Below are 17772 nucleotides of genomic sequence, written 5' to 3'. Positions count from 1 at the left end.
GATGGCTGGTAGGAGACCTGTAATCCAATAAAGGTAAATAAAAGTGCCAAGGAAATGAGAATAAATCCTGCAAATGAAGATTAGGAAATGGATAACAGCAACAACAGTTATTTTTTATATAAGAGTAATACAGCAATAGTCATATAAAAAGTAACAAATACTCATTTGAAGGGCCACTTATATTTAAGAAAAATTCTCAGTATAATGTAGATAGCAGATACAGGTTCTTGAGAAGTCTGTGCTGTTCAGTTTAGACATGGGCCCTTTGACAGTCAGACAAACAAATGTCATCAATCAAATTAAAACTTTGGTAGAAAAACAGGCATGAAATGAGGTGTGAATTAGAAAAAGCACTTAAATAAATGTTGACCTTCAAGTCTGCTTATAGTCCCCCAGTTTAAACTTCCATGAAAAAAATTACATATTCTACATTTCAAAATCAAAAACCCTTCGATCACAAATCATCTTCTGTGGAATGGTTGTTCAGATACTTTACATGCAAGCACAAAAATTTTCTGTGAATATTCAGAATGCTTGAAACATCCTTTTTTCAGTCTTCAGCTTACAAAAGAAATTGTGCAGAAGTGTATACACAAAAGGTAGGGAAAGTGCTTTGAATGTTGACTAATAGCTATAATTGCTGATTTTGTTATTCAGAGAAAGATACTTGCGGAGAATGAAGTTATTTTATGGCTGGATATAAGCAGTGAAAGAGAATACACCAAAGTGTTTCCCAACATAGTACGAGTGGAACAAAATCAGGCAGAAAATACGTGAAATTATAAAAGATAGTGATTGAGATTTAAATAATATAGACTGCACGATATTGTAAATATCTTTGTGACAATATCGTGACTATGACTTTGAGTGGTAAACATCAGAGCTTGAATTCCTTTAGGTTTCACTCTGGTCAGAAATTCTTCATTTAGATCTGAAATACATCTTTTTGCCTCTAATTATTAAGCAACTAATTTTGCAGTGTAGTTTAAGGGACTCAGCAAGCAGCAGTGATCTTCCTGAAATCCCCATTTACAGCCCCAACTGCTTTCAGGCTCCTACCACACAATCATTTAGGAAACAATGAATGTGGTGGATGCTCTTGTGCTCTGAGTGCGTAGAGGTAGAGGTTGCGATACCGACAATAAAGTCACAGTCATATTGGCTGGGTGGGCTCTATGCTTGTGTTAACATAAATTGAGATAGGTTAGCTTAACCCAAAACTGAAACTGGATGATTTTGTCCTGAAGTGGGTTAGGATAGAGGAATTGGAGGCAGCTTCTTGTCTCATTCCAGCTGGAAACACAAGATAACTGCTACAGTTACTCTATGTATGTTCACTGGCCTCTGGCAGGAAAGCAATGCATTTCAGATCTGTCCTCCAGAGGGTGACAAGATTTGTGTTAGCTTTCTTCTCTCCCATCCTCTGTATTTCTGTATTCCAACCACTGGCAAGTCCACAGTGAAAATGATCAAATCAAATGAAAATCAGCTACATGGGAACCTTACCTCTAAATAAATGTCTGTCTTCATTTTGTTTTAGTAAGGCAGGACTAATTTTTTCCTTACAAGAATTTTCATACTGCTATTGCAGTGTGAAATAAAGCACACAGAGAACTGAGATCAAAACGTACATGAAATAAATGTAGATTACATTAAATTAAATACCTTTTTTTGTAATTAATGATTACAATATTTTGGTTTGACTTATAGCACATACCAATAGTGTTAAGGGAATTAAGTTAGCACCAGGCAGAGCTAGGGAACTGTATTTCAGTTTGAGCTTACAATTCTGCTATTTGAAGATGTGTTGGGGAAGAAAACTTTAGAGATAAACAATGGACCTTGCTGATGGCTGGTATAAATCAGCTCTTCTGAAGCCTATGGAGTATGTATTTGCCACAATATTTCTAAAGCATAGTTTCCATGTAGTTTCAGATGGAAATATATTTATTTGATGTAGCAAACAATTTAAAACTTCTTATTTATTTTCTTAGCATGTGTTGTTCTTCCTCTCTCATTTGTGCTTTTCAGGTTTTTTTCTTTAATATGTCTTCTTTTTCACTCAGTAGTGCAAACCATCACAATTTGCATTGGGTTATTGTTCATAGTTAATATGTCAGCTCTATCTGTTCTTTCATATGCTATGGATAGTCAGTCCCCAGCCAATTTATTTCCTCTGTGATATGAAGATCTTGCTTTGTTAAGATCCTTGGTGAAGGGCTGAATACAGTCCCGGCTCTGCAAAGACAAAGTCTTAGCTGCAAAATTTTATACCACTGTCTAAGCCCAGTGAACCCAGTTGAACCTCTCATCAGGAGTGTATTACATATGCATATCTTGTGTTTTGTGCAACACTGTCATTAACTTGTTGTTTTTTTACAATAGTGTCTGGTTGTCTACACATGATGTATAGAGTATTGGTCATGTCATTTATTCTAAGGGAAAACAAAGCAATATGGATCTCAGAGAGATGTGTTCCTAGAATGATTCCTGCCTAATTTTTGTAGACAGACCCCCAAAATTCTCTAAAATGGTGTAAAATCCTAGTGGTAATATCTTGGCAAGTCCTTAATCTTACTGAACTGCTCAGTCTCAGTACACAGGACTGCCAAGCAGACAGATTATGTCATCACAATTTATTCTAAACAGGAAGGCTAAACAAATGACATTTTATGGCAAGCAGTCTATTTATTTTGACCATTATAAAAAAAGTCATATTAACTTGTCTTCTCATCCAGTGAATGGGTTTTACTGTGTTTTCTTCTACCATAGTTGGCTGTGATTGATAGGAAAAAAAAAAACGCAGCAGAGAAACAGTTTAGCAATAATATCTGTACAAAATATTAATGATCTCTTTACACACAGGTGGACACACACACAAACACACACAAATATGATTGTATATTCTTATTTTGAGTATTTTGTCAATAAGGAACAGATTGGTTGTTTTTCCAAAGCTACTGACTTTGACACTCAAAAGAGGAATTTTACAAGCAATGAAAAAGATATTATCACTGGACAAGTGGAAACATTATTTTATGAAATAGAGATAGAAATGGACATATGAAGTTCCTGACTCAATGTGATATACAAGATACATGGACCTACAGGAATACAATTGATGTTTTCAGTAGGTTCAATCCTGGGATGACCCCAAGGACTATTAAATAATGAATAAAATATCACCAACAATGATGAGTTATTCATGACGCTGTTTCCTGCCATAAACTCAAAGAGTCTTTTCTGCTGAAAAGATATCAGATTTTGGAAGCTGATAATTTTTCATATTTTTAACACTTCTAGACTGTATACAGATAAAAACTCCATTAGAGCCTTTTTCTCTGCTATAGTAATATTTATTTCTTAAAGAGTGCACAATAGAAGGAATAGATGATTTTTCTTTTGCAAAGGATATTTAAAATAGTATCTCAGTATCAATAGGACATAAATCAATTCTCTCTGCTTCTTGCATTTAGGACTACTGTCCACTCACATTTGGCTCTTCACATTTAATTATATAGATTTCTCAATCCATTAGCTAATAGCCATTGAAACATAATGCTTAAACAAGAAGGTTCCAGGAGGAAATCTTGCCTGTCACATAATCAGCCAACTTAACAAACTCAAAAAGTTTGGAGCTAGGACTTCAAGCTGAAGAAGGTAAAAATCCCAGAGTGTGTTTAAGAAGAATATGCTGTGTGGCTACCAATTTTAGGACTTTATGAGTCTGTTAGATTTTCAAAAGAAACTGCAGTTCACTGTTTCTATTATTACTATTAATTATAGTTAATTATTTCACATTACAGAAAGAAGTGGAGGCATACATTTACAGAATATGAGATGTGTGAACCCATATTCTTCCACAGAGACCTAATGATTTAAGTTTAGTTTCTTTATGGGAGTAAAGTTCAACTTTAGAGACATTTTGAGAATTGACCCAGTTGTCAGCTGATGATAAGACCAGAGTTGCAACCTACATGCAAGGATCAGTAAGAAGTTTCCACAGCTCTTCTTATGTTAGATCATATATTATTTCTTGGGTTTCTCTGACTTTTTCACTTGTCTAGTGAGTCTATAATGGGAAATCGTAAAAGGTAGAGGGAAGGGAATTATCTGCCATTGCATCTTCCTGTGCCTCTGGCTACAGCTCTGATCTGCCTGTATTCACACATTATTAATGATTTCTATCTGAATCTATTCCTGTAGCATCCAAAATGGGTTAGATATTATATGAACATAGGAGAAGGGCACTGTGCCCACCCTGAATACTTTAAAAAAAAAAAAAATCATCAGATGATTCATGATAGAATCATCACTAAATGTCAACTCCAATGAGCAAGCAAGAGTTTGGGTCACATACACAGAAATTTTTAAATGTGTCTTTGGATATTTTGCTGGGCAATTTCCTCCTGTAATGTAGAAATGCTGATAATATTTGTGTAGTTATCAAAGGAAATCGAAAAGGTCGCTTCAATTTTTCTTTTAAACTATAGAAACTGCTCTGTTTTTGTAGAGTAAATGTGTGTTCCCTGAGGCAGTGTGGAATGAGTAGTTAAGAAGAAAATATACATTTTTTTCACTACAGAGGAAAAATCATTCATGAGCAATTATAAAAGACATTATGAATCTCTGAATTCAGAGTAGCCCCTTCTTTATTAAACTCAGGAAAAAAAAAGACAAAAAGTTGAAAACATGCTTTTTAAAAATTTTCTTTTTTTCTTTTACCAGTACATCCTCAATTTTTCCCTGTTTTTAAGGACTGTTTTTACACTCATATTAATCAATTAAGATCTCATATCAATGACTTAAACCCATTAATTCTAGAATTTGCATTTATAATCAATTTTAAGTGAAATGCTCTCAGTACCAAGTTACAGGATAAACATAGTTCCATTTTTCCTTTCATATTCTTTTCCAAGTAATACACCCCAAAATCTAATTCTTAATCTTTGTTTGAATACAATTTACCATTCTAAGAGGCTGTATTTGTATCTGGCAGTTCCATCAGCAGCTGGAAAACTGAACCAAATTGAAATTTGCATGAAATATTCTGATGTCTTAATTTCATTTGGTTTAGCCACCTTTGAGAACTAACCAGCAGGTGCTTGAAATTTAAAAAATAAAACAAAACAAAACAAAACAAAACCAAAACCCCCCAACCCCCCCCCCGCCTGCCCCCCCCCCCATGACATACATAGTTTATGTACAAGGTTGCCCAGAGCAGACAAACCAGTGCTTACTTGGTATGATAGACATGAGATGAGAGAAATGCTGCTCAATTTGTAAAATTTACACATAAAATTGTTTCTCTCTTTCTTTTTTTAATGACCTATCTGGAGGCTGAGTTTAACTTGTTTTCAGGACGCACTTGGATCTGAATTCAGTTTCTCAGAGGTCGTTGTTTTCTGCCTTTTGTCTTTGCATTTCAGGGCAGTAAATCAAGTGGGTCTGCAGTGCAATTCACGTGCTGTGGTTAACAAGCTGGGGTTGTGGAGGGTAAGGAAGAGAAAAATGAAACCTGTGGGATGCCATCTTAGTTATCCAGAGGCTGTGGCCTCTGCTAAATGTGGTCATGAGCACACACAGTCATTGTAATTCCATGCTGAATTCCTGTTGTATAGTAATGCGGTATTCATTTGGCTGGCTAAGGAAAAGGCAGTGAGGTTTGAAGCCACAGGCTTTTCTGGGAATTTAGATGCCAGCGAGTAAGAGCAGTCAGGAAGGAAATATATATGACCATATCACCTGAGAGCAAGAAGGCCTGGCCATGAAACTTATATGGCTGTAAATACTTCAATTTAGTTTGGTATATGCTCTTTTCATAGCTGTTTTCCCCTCCTTCTTCAAAGTCAGTCCTTTTTTTTCTACAAAAGGCTCCTGACTACAAAATGATACCTAAATCTGAGGATAAATGTACTCTTGCCAGAAAAGGACATCTACTGCCTCTCAAATATAGTTCTGCTCTCATGGTGGCAGTGCCTGAAGGTAGTCACTCTTCCCTGGCTCTTCCTTCCCACCGTTACCTTCTGGTATCCCTCTTCCCTGCTCATACCCTCTCTCTCCATGGGAACCTCATCCTGAGATGTTCCTTTCAGACCAGTCATACTGCAACAGACCTACCAGGCCCATAATAACTTAGAGGGGCAAAAATTCCATAGAACTCTTAAAAGGCATATTTATTTCTTCAGGAGCTTTAATAAATAAGGTCAGACTAATCAACAAGGACTTAAAAAACACCACAGAAAATATGAGACCACAGAAAAGGAAAATAATGTCAAGAAGATAAAGAGTATCAAACCTACTGCTGCCATAGTCTTGTTACAGGAAAGTTAATTTGGCCTATAATTTGAATATTGTCCCTAAATTGAGTCCCCATGGAAAAGGTTTTACCTTTTGTCTTTTGGTGGTTTTAGCTTCAACTGAATAGCTAGGCAAGAGAAATATACTACAGCTCATCTTTAGGTATCGTTGTTGTACTGGGTTTGGCTGGGATGGAGTTAATTTTCTTCATAATTAAGCAGCCTGTATAGTGCTGTGTTTTAGACTGGTGATCAAAACAGTGTTGATAACACACCAGCATTTTATTCATTGCTCAGTGGGCCCTTGACACAACAGGACATCTAGGAAGGGATGCAACATTGTGATCGAGGGGTGGATGTGACCAGTTGAGACCATTGCACAGGTTATCTTGTGAAAGCAAAGGTAATCAAGAAAGCCAAGCAGGCAAAGCTGGCACAAAGGATGGATAGCTGAGATATTAATACAAGGAGGCCTTGCAGATAGATTATATCATACTACCACGAATGTGCCAAGGCAAATATCACTTGCTTACAATAGTGGAAGCAATTACCAGATGGCCAGAAACATACCCTGTGACCCATACCACTGCCTGAAACACCATCCTGGGCCTTGAAAAACAAGCCTCATGGCAACAAAGCACTCCGGAAAGAATCAAATCAGACTACAGGACTCATAGACACCTGGGCCTATCACATTCCCTATCACGCACCAGCCTTTAATTGAACAGTTAAAAACTATACTTAGAATGATGGGTGCTGGGACCTTCAAGTTTTGGGATACAAATCCAGCCGAAGCCACTTGGCTGATTAACACTAGAGGATCTGCTAATCAACTTGGTCCTTCCCAAAGAAAACCCCTACATACTGTGGAAGGACATAAAGTCCCTATAGTGCACATAAGCGACTCTGAGAAAATGTGGGCTACAGCTTCCTTGGGAAAAGGCAAACCCATTCATGGGATTGCTTTTGCTCAAGGACCTGGCTGCACTTGGTGGGTAATGCAAAAGGATGGAGAAATCCAATGTGCACCTCAAGGAGATTTAAACTTGGGTGAAAATAACCCATGATCTGAGTTGTATGTTGCCATTGCTGTATGATGCCATAGTTCTATGTCAAAAGTACCAAAGCAGGAGTCAACCAAACCAATGGAAGATGAACCTTGTAAGGAACCAGACAAATGCAGCAGTGATCCAATAGTCCAACACAGCACACTATCTCTCCTATCCTGAATGACCATCACAACAGGTGGAATCCAATTCATGGACTAAATTAACTGAATGGACATTTGAATAGATATTTGAAAGGGGATGGTCCATAGATGAAGGGAATTATATCTGTTTAGATATCAAAGGGTAGGGAAGGTGGGGGTGGTGAATATATTCAAATATATTGAATAATGCAGTACCTGAGCATGATGCAAATGGTATGGAATAAGGTAGAGATTGTACTAGGATGGAGTTAATTTTCTTCATAGCAGCCCATACAGTGATGTGGCTTTTGTGACAGAAACTATGTTGATAACTCACTGATGGTGAGCAATTGGTTTTGCATCATTACAACTTTTTTCTTCTTTTCCTTCACTTACTGAAATGTCTTTATCTCAACCAACAATTTTTCTCACGTTTGCCCTTCTGATTCTCTCCCCCCATCCCACTGGGGGCAGAGTAAGTGAGCGAGCAGCTGCGTGGTCTTTAGGTAGCTTGCTGTTGAAGGCACACATCTGAGTAGGAGGCCTGGGCTGTAACTCCTTATTGACTCATTTTAGAAAAGGTTTTAAATTGAAAACTTATATTGCGTGGAGAAACCTTACATGCTGTGTGCAGTCATCTATACATTTCATAAGTGTCTTTCTATTTCAGCTGATACTTGTTCATTGGAGAAGATACTGAATATTATGTTCTCTCACTTAAGGAGCAGAATTTTCAGTAATGAGATTTTTTAATTGTTCTCTTTCCCTCTAGCCCAACAAAAACCTAAACTTTTTATACAAATTAAAAGTTTTCAAAAAATAACCAGCTTGTTAGGCTCAAATCTTTGCCACGAAAGAAGAAGTAGAATTTGTGTTCTGGACACATTTTTTGTTAGGACTGCATAGTTAACGTCTAGAGAGTTAGGTGGCAATAGTGGTGGTGGACTATCTTCCCTTTCCTTATGTTAATGCCTTTTATTTTACACACACAGGAATAACTCAGATTCCGCTTAAAAGAATGTTTTAATTGCCAAAATGAGGGGAAAAAAAAAATAAAAGAAAGATAATGATTAGGCACTAAGCCAAAAAATCCATTATTTATAAAGGTTTATCTGAGAGGAAATGACTCAAAAGCAGACGTCTGTAATGAAGATGTTGTCTTGAATGGATAAAATAATGCCACAATTAAGTAAAATAATAATTCATAGTTTGAAAACTTAAAATTACATAGACAACTGTTAAATGAAGAAATTATTAAAATAAAGTCATTGCATCCCTCTGTAAAGACCAGTTCACAAACACACACATATATATTTGTATACACATATGAAATTACATCTGAAAAGTTTCCAGGAAGATATTTTGGACTTGCAGTACCAGGGATCATTTAAACAAACTTTTCTACCTAACATACGTACAGACCAACCTGCTGGTGTAAATAGGTTGGCTAAATTAAAGTCAACTGATGACGTGTGAGTAGGTGGCTCATGCTTTTTACATTAAAGCTAATAGACAGCACCTGTGCATCTAATATACAGTGTTCAGGCTAATTTACAACTACGTTAAATAAATAATCTCCATTTGTGGTATGCTGTGTAGTAACTGGAGGAAAGTTCAGTTTGTTTCAAGCACTGAAGTGTCTGTGGTTTTTTTATCTTAAGATAAAATGGCCAGATTTTTAAGAATTACTTTTGTAAGTGTTCTTTCAGGTTCTGATAGCCCTTTTCCAGAGCTGTAAAGTGGATTAAAAAAAAAAACGCTTCTCTACAAAACAGGAGCTGAGTATTCTTTTCTGGAAATCAGCAGTTTCCATTTGAATTCAAAGAAAATATAAGGCCATGCAAGAGCAAATTTCTTTCCCTTCAGATTTGAAGCTGGAAAATGACAGAAAGGAGAGATTATCTCTCAGAGTCACTTTTCTTGCAAGTTTTGTACCTAACACATAAAAAAATTTATTTTTAAAGAGAAACCAGTGCAGGGAATCTATTTAAATATGTTAAATATGAAAAAGCTGGGTGGTAAAAATATTCAGTTTTATTGTGAAGAAGATGCACAGTTTGATCTCAATGACATACTGCCATTATGATCTCCCTCATAATTTAATGTTTGTGTTATGTTTTAACTATAAGACTATCACTTGTACTACACACACACCAAAGAGATTGGGTCTCTGAAAAGTGGGTAGAAGAGTCCTAGTAACAGTCTAGAGGCAGAGGCCTGGAGAACTGCAACAGCTAACGTACAAAAAGAATGGACCTGAACTATTCCATTTAGCAGCTTTAGAAGGACCTTAATGGAAAAGAAGATGCTTGATCAAATAACAGCCAGAGGCCTGACTGTTTGCAAATGTCCAGGGCTATGGAGGGAGGACCATTCCTACATCCAGAACAGACATGATAACAAAGAAAGAAATGTCATCTTGAAAACAACACCATTTGAAATAAAATCTTCCAAATTTCAAATACAGTATTTTCCAAGGAGAATGATTTCATAAAAACAGAGGTTGTGGTAGGAAAGCTGGAATGAAAAATTTATTTGGAAAAGCCAGTTTTGAATTTGAATTGACACAAACCTGTCAGAGAAGCCAGCAGTGGCCAAATACCTGAACTCTCTCTCTTCCTTTCCACCAGCTGCTGCAGAGATAAGTGGACAGGCAAAAGACTAAAGCACCCAGTCGGATTTATTCCTTTTTCCCATCTCCACCTATCCTGGCTGCAGATTATTAGTGTGTTCCTAGTAGCAGGAGAAGGTGCAGCAAAGAATGGCCTTTCCTCTCCATTATTAACTTCTTTTTTTTTGCGGAGCACATACCCAGAACATGGAGGGAAAAGTATCTCCAGTTTATGGGAGATCTCCACCACCTGTAAACATCTAGCACTTCTGGAAGGTGATATAGATGCAGGAGCATCTCTGAGATATTAAAGGTGAATGTTTTTGGTGCAACAGCAGAGTGTAAGAAAAGCTGTAGTGATCTAACCCAACATCTGGTCTCTAGTAATAACCAGGTAAAACAGGAAGACTGGGAAGCACCACTTCCCTTCCCCAAACAGTCTCTCATTTGCACATTAGGGTTCAAAATGATAATTTTATTTCTTGCATTGCCCTAAAATCCAAACAGTTTCACTCACAGCGTATTGAAGTTAGATTAAGAAGTGGCCTGTATGGTTTTAGACCAAAGAAATTGAGATAGAAGATAGAATATCCTGGCATTAGCCTAAATAATCAATACTATCTTTAAGTATGAGTTTAAATCAGATTTTTGGTCTTATTTCATCATGGATTCATATAGTCAATGAGAGTCTATAGGTTTTTGAACTTGAAAAATAAAAAGCTCTGATTAACTAGCTCTTCCAAAACCAAAACAAAACAGAGAATATGCTGTAGCCAGTCAAGATTGTGTATCACTGATTATTTAATTGTGAAGAATAATGAGAGGGAGGCTGTTTGGGTTTTCCTTCTGTTCTACCTTTAGCAGAATGTCATTTTTTTACCCAAGAGCCTTTGAAAGAGCTTAAGCTTTAAATCATCATTTTTCTCTGATGAAAAGACTTTATGCCTTCCTCACTGACCTCTGTATTCACTGTACAATACATTTATACTTGCTTAGGAGCTTTGATTCAGGTTGAACAAAGTAAAGGGGCATCTTACTCTTAATTGACTTAGGTGTGATATTTCCAGCCCATTCATCTAAAAAAAGTGCAGGAAAAGGCATTGTTTAGAATGAAAGATACATATTATAACCTCTTACTTAAGTATGGCTCACTTATATAGCTGTGGTCCTTTTTCTCTTAACTTTGCACATCTTTTTCATTTTGCCTTTTCTTCTTCTCATTCTCCTCTTTTTTTTTTCCTTTCTTTTTTTTTGTTTTGACAGTGACTCTTGTTAGCATGGTGTTTCTTCAATTTATAGGTAATTTATTTTAATGTGCTGAAAACACATACAGCAGAAATCTTGTGCAATACAATACCATACAACATGGATTGCTCAAAAGCAGACTACTTGTATACAGCATATCAGATAGTTTCTCAGATAATATCTGGTGCTATAGGACTACTGTACAACACAAAAACTTGTGGCAATAGAAGCTGTTTTCTTTCTGGTGTACATTGAAGGAATCATCACCAAAGTCACTGGAGTTATTTCACATTTATTCAGGTCTGTGTGAGAACTGAATGTGCCAATACTTTAATTTAATTAAGCTTTTGCATGTAAAATCAAAATGGACTACATTTCCTTCCTGTTGTATTTCAGTCTACTCAGTGACAAGACACAGGCAATAAATCCAGCATATGCATTGGAACACAGAAGACTCCGATAAGAAGCAGGCAAAAGCAGACATAACTCTATCGATCTTCTGCAAAATTGGAGCCTGGATTTGGAATGTAGCTTATGCAAAAAAGAAGGATCACACAGATTTCAGAATAACACAACTCTGTTTGGTCTGATTCTTCACTTACTAACTACGTTTATGGCGGTGTATTCCAACTGAATCTTGCAGAGTTACATTAATCCAAGCCAGGAGGGAATTTGTGCCAGTGATTTTAACAGCACCCTTACTTATGTAAGCAAAAGAATTAGCTTCACAAGTCTATCCAGAGATTTATTAAAAACAAAGTGATATATTAAAGTAGTTCTTCATTTAAAGAGAATAATTGTACAAGTCTGGACTCAAATTTGGGAGAATAATATTCTCAAAAATTGTCACTGGCTCATATTCTATTAAATTCTTTCTCATATCTGTGTATTCAGAATAAATTTTTTCTATGCTGGAGTTCAGTTTTTAAAGGTACCATTCATCATAGCTTATACTTACAGAAGGCAAGTTTTAAAACTATGGTGAATACCCAGATCTGACTGTCACACCAGTAAAGGTATCAGCAGAGAGGTTCTAGGGCAGATTCTGATTCAACATTTCTGATTTTCCTTCCTGACTTTGGAGATACTGGTCTATTCACCACTATAACTCACATCAGAAAGCTGGTCCCTTTACAATGTATGAGCACGCTCTGCCATTTTTTGCCAACAGTTCACAAAATAGTATTCAGGTGATTGATGAATATGTTGTTAATCATCTGCCTGGAGCATTTATCTACCACAACTTTAAACATCATAGGGATTTAAGGATATGTTCAGTTGTCAGTTACACTGAACCCAGAATCATTCCTGTGAAATCTGTGAATTAACCCAAAAGTACATAGGTGACAGACAAACATTTCCTATCACATCTATTCTGTTAAAACCACCCCTACCACGTTGGAATTTTGCAGGTTAGTCCTGCAAAACTAGATTTCAATGGTATATAAAAATATTCAGTATTAAGATTGCATAGCTTAATCACCTTCTAACAGTCAGGAACGCTTCCAAAACTTAGTAATGTACTGTGATCTCAGGCTCGCACAATGGTCTGTTCAGGGAATTTATGGTCTTCTTTACCTAAAGAATCACTGAATCATCTCTAACTTACACCTGCTCTGAATCAGTCCCTTTTTCCTCTCCAAGATCACTGTTCTTCAAAACCTGTACCTACCACTGCTATATGAACAAAAGAAGGATATTGGAGGATAGTTTTATGGCACAAAATTAAATTCAGCTCTGGTGCAGAAGGCATAATATAGCCCTAGCCACCTCCTATTTCACCTTTTTCCCTTCTTGCTGTGCTGTTGACAGTGGAAGCAAATATGTTGGTTATGCGATAGGCAATAGTTCTCTAGAAGGAATAATAATTTAAAAATTCACTTCCTCTCTTTCTTGGGGAAAAAAGCAATTTGTAGACATGTTTCAAATACCACCTTTGGGCAGGAACTTAGGACTGGGTAAGATGGACAAATTCTGCTAATTAAGCTAATTTTGCTTTTTAGTACCTTCTTGCTGATTAGCGTTATGGTGGGTGATAAAGGTGATACCTTTATCACGTGCTTATTTTAACTTGGTGAAAGAAGGTGAAGTCTGCAAGTGCCTTCACAAGTAAATAACATTGTGTTTATCCAGGCTGTTTTAAAAATCTCAGTCTATGGAAAAACAGTACATAAGTCCAGCAGAAGCTGCTACCACTGAAGGTTATGGAATAGAATGTGAACAAACCTATAAATTTTTCTCTGTCATACAGAATTTTTAAATTATAAAAAACTGTTTTGCATTGAATAAGAAAAGCTCTGAGGGGATCAAATTTAAGTTCAGCTTGAAAAACTGCTGTGTTTAAAACATTTCTGAAGATCCCCAAAAAGATGCCTGGTAGATATCTGCTGATTGAGTTACTAGTGTTCTTTTCATAAGCATGTCATTTTCTCCATTGAATTGATAACCCAGAACATTTTATTTTTAAATGGTTACCTGAAGCATTAAAAATATAATCATAGAGGCTACTAGAACAGTGAGGTGTGGGAGCAGCTTGGAACACCTGGCATTTGTTTTCAAGAGTAACCGTTAGAATTTGTTGTGCTGCATGTTTGCCAAGCCCTTGAAGAACTAGTTTTACAAGGTCAGGTTGGAGGATGGCCTTGTGTAGGCCTGGGAAGATGTGGCTGAAGACAGTCATGAGTATGTGTATGGAATGTTTTTATCTTTAACTGTTCTGAGGACTGGCAAACATCCCAATGGAGCCAGATATGCGCTCCTGTGTTAGTAGTATTGGCTGTATGCCGTTTTAGTTCTTTCTAGATCTTTGTTGAAACATATGTAAGTTGGATTCTTTTGTGAAATGAAGGGAATCTTGGACAGAGAGCTTGAGTGCTTAATTCAGTTGTGGCAGTAAGGTGCTATTTTTCAATTATAGGGTGGAACTTAAATAACCCACATAGTAATGTTGAAGTTCAGCAGCCATAGACTATCCATTGTGCCTTTTTAATACAAAATATTTAACAAAGTGTTAATCATACAGTGTAGGACTGTATATCTGCCTGGAAAAAGAACTAATGCTGCCCTGTATCTATGCTGTATGCTGTAATTGCAAAATGCAGTACACTCTTCTGTTATGAGAAAGCACTAGTGAAATTGCCAAACAAAGGAAAAAATTAAATAGAATTTTCTTCCAGTTCTCTGTTATTTAAGAACTTCTGGGCTCCAAATTACACTTATATTTTAAGTATTCATGAAAATATATTAGAATACCTCTCAGAGTAGGCAATCAGCGTAACAGAAATTTAAAACTTATTTACTTCAATATGAATTCTGCTGTTATCTTTGGCTGACAGAGAATTTCAATATCTGAGTGAAATTTGGGTATTGTATATAAAACTCCCATTAACTTTCTTAGTGAAATATGAAAAATGTTGCAATCCAAGTATAGGTGCATTTTTTTGAGCTAGAATGTGGTGAAGATGTAGCTGTTGCTAGTAAAACTCCTTTAAAACACCATCCAAGGGATAAGGGGAAAATATCCTAATCATAAATATTCTACTTTCCACAAAATTTTTATTCAGAAACACAAAAATGAAAAAGAACCCCAAAATAAGGAAAAAAAAAATCTTTTTCATATGCTGTATGATAAAATCTAAAGTGTGACTATCTGTCCATATGCTCCTGTGATGTGCATGCCGAAGAGCATATAGAGATTTTCTTTAAAAAGTGTCTTCTGTGCATAATCTATAAATCTCTACTTGTATATTTGGTGTATTTCAACAGAGGAAGCCTTGCAAAGAAGATCCCTTAAAAGGGACTGCATAAAAGCAATGGAAAAAAATGTTTTTCAGAAGAAGGAAAAATGAGAAAAAGCTTAGGCCAGGGCACAAAAGATTAAATTTTATCACTGTTGAAGTAAATGCCAATATTGGAGCCCACTTCTCAAGACATCCTTTTAAAAAGTCATGTCGCTGGCTAGCAGGCTAATCGTCTTTTTAACTAGAAAATATTTACAAAATTAATAATAAGGGACTGTGAACAATAAAATGTGTAACTCTCATGCAGAATACTTAATATGAATTCTGTAACATCTCTTATCATATTGCTGTATCTTAGCAATCCAGTAAGGTAAGAGATGTTTATCTGCAGTTACCTTGACCAATACTAACACCATGAATGTTATGTGAGTACTTATCAATGATTAAATGAACATCACAGTGTCCTGACATCCATTTTTATTAAGGTTGGAGCCCTAGATGGTACTTAAATGATTTGTCTCTTTCCTAATGCAAGTAGCTGAACTTGATCAGTGTTCATTAGTATTAGTTTTTGGGCTATTGAGAATTTAGCAGAATATTACATTCTCTTGTAATTATGTACATTGAAGTTGCAGCATTTTAAGGGGAAAAAAATTCAGAAGCCTAGTTTGCACTGGAATGCCAACATGGGTTATAAGGATGAAATCACAAACCCCGCATGTGGTGAGAGAGGAGAGACAAACCCAGCCATCTCCCCAACAGTGTGGACAGCTGGAGTTCATGGGGCAAGCTCATGCTGACTGGTTTTCTGTATCCAGGAGGTGTAGACACATGACGGTGCAGCTGGGTAAAGAGGAAATCTTAGTGCACAGTGGCAGATCTCAGATAGAGTTGTTGGAAAATTGCTGTGGCTGCATCAGAGAATGATGGTGTTGCCTGCAAAGCCTTGTGTTGCTGGGTACGTCCTGGCAAGCCGTGGGCCATTCAGTTGTACCCCATGCAGTGCTATTTTCTATAGTTAAACTATGCATCTTTCTCTTTGCCTGTGCAAAAGCACACAAAAAATTCAGATGCCAAGCTGACTAACATCTTTTCAGTCTTTTGAGAAAAAGATGTGCTTTTAAAGCCTATAATTTTTTTCTTTCCCTTCTTTTAACACCTAGTCTTAGTTGGGACCCTTGATTCATGATCCCATGGGTTTATAGGAAGGGCTTAGCACATCTTCATTTGTATTTTGCACCTAGCTTGTCTTGGGAAAAAATCTGGAAAAAAAAAAGAAAAAGAAAGAAAGAAAGAATCCACCTAGATTTCTAGTATCCCAGTATTGAAATGTGCTTATCCTATTTGGAAACATATTTTTTTTCCTTTGTGGTGAAAGACAAGAAAAAATGTATTTGTTTGCAATTTATTGCAGCTACCTATCACCATTATTACTGTTGTTCTCTTAAAATCTCTCTTTTTTTATAGTCATCTACCATTACTTGCTATAAGCATTTTGCACAGTTACGTATTCTTAGGGAATGGTGGCAGCATCGTGTCAATTTGCTATAGTAATTGCTGAAAATAGTCCAGCCACCAATGTGCTCAAATAACCCCTGTTAAAGTATCTTTCTTGATCCTTTCCTGTATTCATTCCCCTGGGAATTCCTATAGCTATGGCTATCCTGAAGGCAAGAATCTGCTGCCTGTAGTGAAGAGGTGGCTGTTATTTTCTGAGCTGTTGTCGTTCCCATAAGAGACCAACGCACCAGCGCTATGGTTTGTTAGTCACTTATAATATCTAGCTCTTACAAACCAGACTCAGACAAATACAAAATAGGCATTCCCTACAAGCTAAGTTCAGCTTTTGAAGAGTAAACAAACAATTCATTAAAATGGTCTCACTAAAGACGGGCAGAGAGTTCTGAACTGAGCTGTCACCTTGTATTAGTCACACCCATAAATTCTGCCATGTTACAGTGCTTGCTTGCAGTATCCCAGAGAGCTTGGAAGAGGCAATTCTTCAGGTTTCCCTCTCTTCATTTTGGAGTTTTGTCTGGGGGGAAGTTATCATCTCCCTTGCAATGTCCAGTATGTGTTTTCATCAGTGCTGCCACACTTGCTTTTTGTACATGTACTCAAATACTGACCCTGACAGCAATAATTTCTATTAGGCCAGTGCAAATAATATTTTTATTAGGAAGACCACTGTTTCTATATCAGCTCCTCTCCTTTCAGGTCTGAGACAGAGCTTTTCTAATGTTGACGGTTTCCTGGTCTTTTGGATTCTTTTCCCCCAGTAGCAGTGACAGTGAATTCAGTCCTCACATTCACTCTGACAGTCTGACAACTGATATCACCAGGCCACAGCTAGTAGTGGTTTATTACTTTTAGTAGGATTTATTTAATTCAGCCTCACACCCTAAGGGGGTGGGGGAAGAGATTTAACTCAAAATTAAATTCTTGTAGGAGTCCTTTTAATATAAGAAAAATGGACAGAAGGAATATGGAGAGAGGGTAGAAAAGCAATAGTTGGAAAAGCATTTAATGTGAACATGATTATTAAATGCAATGAGTCATGGAAGTGGGCTTGGTAAAACATGTATGAAGCAAAAAAATAGAGGAAAAACAATAGCAACAGACTTTGTAACATATATGATAAGGTGTGAATAAAACCTCTGTGTCTGAGATTTTAATGGACTACTGGCT

The 17772-nt window shown here is 36.6% G+C and overlaps 1 long non-coding RNA gene across 1 annotated transcript; it reads left to right on the top strand.

Moving 5' to 3' along the window:
- The first annotated feature begins 3615 nt into the window (after nucleotides 1-3615).
- Nucleotides 3616-13939, top strand: LOC104832424. Its single transcript, XR_774411.1, has 3 exons — nucleotides 3616-3630; nucleotides 13763-13765; nucleotides 13856-13939. It is a non-coding gene; the product is annotated as an uncharacterized LOC104832424 (long non-coding RNA).
- The last annotated feature ends 3833 nt before the right edge of the window (nucleotides 13940-17772 follow it).

Source organism: Haliaeetus leucocephalus, unplaced genomic scaffold (genome assembly GCF_000737465.1).
Source record: "Haliaeetus leucocephalus isolate CR32 unplaced genomic scaffold, Haliaeetus_leucocephalus-4.0 Scaffold251, whole genome shotgun sequence".
Lineage (NCBI taxonomy): Eukaryota > Metazoa > Chordata > Aves > Accipitriformes > Accipitridae > Haliaeetus > Haliaeetus leucocephalus.
The sequence above is the reverse complement of the archived record's forward strand: the minus strand, read 5'-3'. Positions and strand labels throughout refer to the sequence as shown.